Source organism: Cydia pomonella, chromosome 1 (genome assembly GCF_033807575.1).
Source record: "Cydia pomonella isolate Wapato2018A chromosome 1, ilCydPomo1, whole genome shotgun sequence".
NCBI classification, from domain to species: domain Eukaryota; kingdom Metazoa; phylum Arthropoda; class Insecta; order Lepidoptera; family Tortricidae; genus Cydia; species Cydia pomonella.
The window spans coordinates 4,669,188-4,674,711 of NC_084703.1; positions in this window are offsets into that span (position 1 = coordinate 4,669,188).

Consider the following 5,524-nt stretch of genomic DNA (forward strand, 5'->3'; position numbering starts at 1 on the left):
AAATAACCATAAAATAATGCATACATATATATATAAATAAAAATAAATAAATATTCAATATATAATATAAATAAATATGAATTCGAACCAGAAAAGTAAAGGAAATTAAAAAAGTAGAAGTACTCCAAAGAACTAGGAAGTCGTAACCAAAGTATCGGAAAGCCACAATTTTTTAAGCTTCTCCTTGAGTGATGCTACAGATTGGGATTGCCTCACGGACACCGGAATCTCGTTCCATAACTTGACGGCATGGACAGTAAAGGATTTCTTGTATGTGCGCGTCGTATTGGAAGGAATCGTGAGTAAAAGATTGGTGCTTGATCGAAGGCGATGACCACTACCAGCAGCTAAATAACTAAACCTTTCGGAAAGGTAAGGTGGCGAAGCAGGATTAAATAGAACATTGAAAAGCAATGATAGGACATGCACATCTCGTCGACGACGAATCGGAAGCCAGCCAAGCTGCGATCGAAACTGGGATACATGATCAAACTTACGTAGACCGAAAATGTATCGAATACAAATATTTTGCAATCGCTCGAGTTTGTCCAGTAACTCCTCACTAAGGTCCAAGAAAGCAGTATCAGCGTAATCTAACAACGGGAGTAAAAGTGAACATGCGAGAGTTATTTTGGTTTGAAGAGGAAGGAAATTTTGAAGACGCCTTAGTGAGTGGAGAGACGCAAAAAGTTTATTGCTAATGTCAGAAACATGAGCTGACCAGGACAAGGTTTGATCAATGATGATACCCAAGTTCTTAACTGTAGAAGAAAAAGGTATAATTGTTCCATCAAAACGCACTTTGGGTACCACCATCTCTGACAATTTGGACACAAAATAAGGACCACCAATGACAATTGCTTGCGATTTTTTTGTATTAACTTTCAAACCAAACTTATTCGCCCAGCAACGAATTGACTCAAGGTCGCCATTTATTCTACCAACTAAAGATGAAAAATCATCAATGCTAGCCGCTGCGTAAATCTGTAAATCATCCGCGTAAAGGTGGAAGTTACAATTTAAGGACTCAGTAATGCCATTAATGAAGATCGAGAAAAGGAGAGGAGAGAGTATCCCTCCTTGGGGGACACCAGCAGAAAGGTCACACCACTCCGAGACCTTGTCGTCAACCTTGACACGCTGGCGCCTCCCAAAGAGATAGTTACGGAACCAAGACAAAGCTGCAGGAGAAACATTTAACGTACGAAGGATATGAAGGAGAATATCAAAATCCACCGCATTAAAGGCACTACTGAAGTCTAAAAGTACCAGGACCGTGAGCTTTTTATTCTCAATATTAAAACGAATGTCATCAGTGACCTTCACCAAAGCCGTGACAGTGCTATGCCCGGGGCGGAAACCTGACTGAAACCGATTCAACAAATTATGCTTGTGGAGATGTGAAAGGAGGCGACGATTAACAAAATGTTCGATGATTTTAGACAAAACTGGGAGAATGGAGATGGGTCGATATTGAGAAAAGGATGTGGGATTAGATGTTTTAGGAAGAGGGATAACATGAGCAAGTTTCCACATAGCAGGGAATGTACCAGAGGAAAAGGAGAAATTTATAATTTCGGATAAGATAGGGACGTTGTCTATGTAAACAAAATGGCGCGGTTTCCTAGAGGGCGGTGATTGAAGGGACATTATTTTTGCGTCCGTAATATTACGGCCGCTATATGACGGCACCGCTATCCTAGGAAACCAGAGCTTAAGAACACAGAAATGTACCCGTGACCCTTAGCCGCCTCAACACGTACACGGAAAGCCTTGTGAGCGCCATGAACGCGTACACACGTCAAGAAGTAACAGCTAAATTCTGTAAAAAAATACTAGGCGGTAAATGTGAAGAATTATGATAAATTTTTCCTCTAATTTTTTTATAGATTTTTGTAACAAAACTGTGTTCTTGTAACGTATGGAGCTTAAAAAGCGTCTATCACATTTCAGGTTAACTATAATAAATTGCAAATAACTATCGATAATCGAACTATTAGAATAGACTTAGGTACAGTCAGCATCAAAAGTAAGAGCATCAGAGGGACTTGTAAATTCGTACGTGTGACAGGCCCTCAGTGTATGTGTCAAAAGTATCTACCATTTCCTAATTACTGTCTCTATATGTAGGTAAACGATTAAACGATGTCAGGTACTTTTGAATGTGAACTGTCGAGATAATATAGGGAGCGTGCATAAACTGTAGAGGTCATCAGATTTTTATCACAAGGTGTAAATGTGAAGTTTATGCTTCCAATGTAGCCCGCAAGATGGCAGACCTTCCAGCGCGCACGGTCCCTATAAGTATCTTTTTTATGAAAAGTAATCGAGGGCGGCAGATAATTTTGGTGCTTCGTTTCATATGTTACTATTGATGTCCACTGTACATTGGATTACAATTAAATTACTGTTCTTGTTTGCCTACTACTAAAAATCCCGCATAAATATATATTACGGCTTAAAAACTGAAATTCACCCCGAATCTACCGGGGCGGTGCATACCTACTATTCTATTTATATTACAGTCTAAGTGCAACGGAAGAATGGGCACAACGAATCGGTATCTCGACTTTAGTACGCTCGATTTACTTTTTTATTACACTTTAATGTTGCCGCACAAAGCTTTGAAATCTCTTTCAATTGTAGAACATATCGTACAAGTACAAGGCATAGGTACCTACAATTGAATGACATTTCAAAATTATATTTGAGCGCTCTAAATAAAAAAGCCCCCAAACGCGAATACTAGCGTCACAAATTGATCATCTTGCGTCTGTACCTCCATTTTATTCGACAATATCGGTTATAAACGGCGTTTGAAATCGGCGAGCCAAATTGGTGTTTGCGTCCGCGCCCCCAGGATTTGATCAATTTGATCAGATTGGTGAAAAATTGTTTCCGTCTGGACTGGTCTTTAACGTGCGGCTCTGGCTTTCTAACTATTGCCGGCAAGATGATGTTCCGTATTCGTAGTCTTGTATAATTACGTGAATGGATCTAATAGGTGACAATTTAAATAAATAAAGGAAAAAAAGAAATTCCATCCGAATGTATGAACAATTAGAAAATCGAGCGTACTACAGTTTCAATTTGGCAACTGTAATCAAGATAAATTCAAAATGGTTGCCACGCGAGCATGGTCATACTAATTAATATTCATGGCTGTAACTTTTAAACTTAAAATTATATATTAGTAGTTTCCTTTAAAAATCATTTGTAGTTTTACATGTATGTAAAATGTATAATTGTTGGTGCAATAAAGAATATTTACTTACTTACTTAGTAATAACTTAAATATTATGTATGTATTATGCTCGCGTAGCAATGTTATTATCTATCTATTTGACTAGTATTATTCATAAAGACACCGTTATTAATTTATCCGAACCAAATAAAAAGAAACAGAGAAACAATTTTTATCAACGCGACGCGTTATAATATTGTTGCTACAAGCATACGGCCTAAAATTGTTTTAAATATGACGGGGACTTGAGTCATTATAGCTATTAATAAAATAATTAACAGCGTTTTTACACATACTGACATTTATTGCGATCTTTAACCTTTTGAACGCCAAGAACACCTAAAGGCGTCATAAACTAATAGTCGTGCCCACAGCGCCATGAACACACATAAGTTTTATCATAAACTCAACTTTTATGGCGTATGGATGTAGGTAAACTAGGTAACCTATACTTTCAAGTATAGTTTTCATACGCCCGTGACCTTGGCATGTGAGAGACGATGTTTATGACGTATAGCGTTCAAAGTGTTAAAGCTGAGCTCTATAAGTGTACATTTTAGTGCTAATTTGATTCGGATAAGTACTGGTAATCTAGAAGAATCTTAAACGTGGAATTTACACGATATTATAGTAATATAATTGCATAAATATAAATTCCAAAAAATATAACCCATCCCCAAATTTTGAGGGCAGGTCTTTTGATTATGTCATTTGATAGTATCTCTAAACGTTTCAAAGAAAGTCCATCGTGGCTATTTAGTTTAAGTAATGCGCAAAGTAAACACAAAATATTGTTCACGCAAGTTTGACAGCTGAAATAGATAGATGGCGCTGTAAGGCCGAGTAGGTACTTTATGCGCTGGCGTTCGACAATCCAGAAATACTCAATTTTGTTTAACCTCATGAGCAAACAAACGGAATTCATCATAATAGTAAATTATAATGAATTATAGTAAGTTATGATGAATTCCGTTTGTTTGAGAAAGCAATGAAATAATAGAAATTATTTTTTATTTGGTTTATGAAAGGTTCTAACTAGATTGAAACAGAGTGTACATTGTAATGCACATTGGGCCTTACGAGGTTAAAATTATAAAGAACTACGCAGAAATAAGCATGAGGTTATAAATCGGGCACTTCATGCGGAAACATTTTGAAGTACATTAGTAATAATCGTGCCAGTAAAGATTATTATATTATAGGTACCTAAACCGTCGTATTAAAATATTTCTTCCTAATGCGGAAAGTTACTAGTAGTAATTTAGAGTTCTTATTAATACAAAGTATACCAAAATTGTTTGTCTGCAGCATCAATATTTTGTACCACTTTACGCATGGAACGATGTTTAAAGTTATACTAAAATCAGCTGCTTTATATTTACACGTACGATACACGAAAATGTTGAGCATTGGAAAGCAATGTTTTTAATTCATAACATTATGCTATTTAAAAGACAATAAAAATGCTCCAGGTTTTCCTTCAACCCTTTGAACATCACGCCTATCGTGCGCGGCGTGTCATCGTGAACTTTGTCTTAATGCAGGAACCTTGAGGCCTACCGCGAACCACGTTCGACGTGTTGCCTCTCTGTCGCACTTGTAAATTCGTACGTAAGCGTGATAGGGAGGTAACACGTCGAACGTGGTTCGCGGTAGGCCCTCTTGAGCTATGGCCGCGCGCGTCAGATGACGTCTATGACTGTTAAAGGTTTAAATCACTGTAGCTACATACTTTTATTGCAGTACAATGTAACACAAACTATACAGACACAATAATATTTTCAAAGGCCGATGTGCAATATTTATTGCCGGATACGGTAGTTGAAATAATTGTACGTGGTACATTAGAACAGCGCAATAACCTATATATGGGCGTCCGCGTCGTGTGGGCGGGTACAAGGAGCGGGCGCACGCACGCGGGTGCCATTGTAGGTAAAATCCGTCGCACGCGTCCGCGCCAGGTTGCTCATACTATTTTTCGTTAACCCGCTCCGTGCAACCGCGCTAGCTAGCCGCCCTAAAGGTCATACAAAACATGAAAACAACTACCTTAACACATAAACATAACCTTAAGTAAATATTGCACGATACACTAATCTAAGGCAGTTTAGTATTTCTAAAGTAACAAAACTGTAGTAATATGTCGCTTTAACCCTTTGAACGCCACGGCTACGTTATACGCTATTGCTGTATAACGCTCCATAGTAAACCTTATTAGAATGGATTAAAGTTTAATATGAAACGTTAACCGTGCGCGTTTGTGGACGTCTGTAGCGGTCA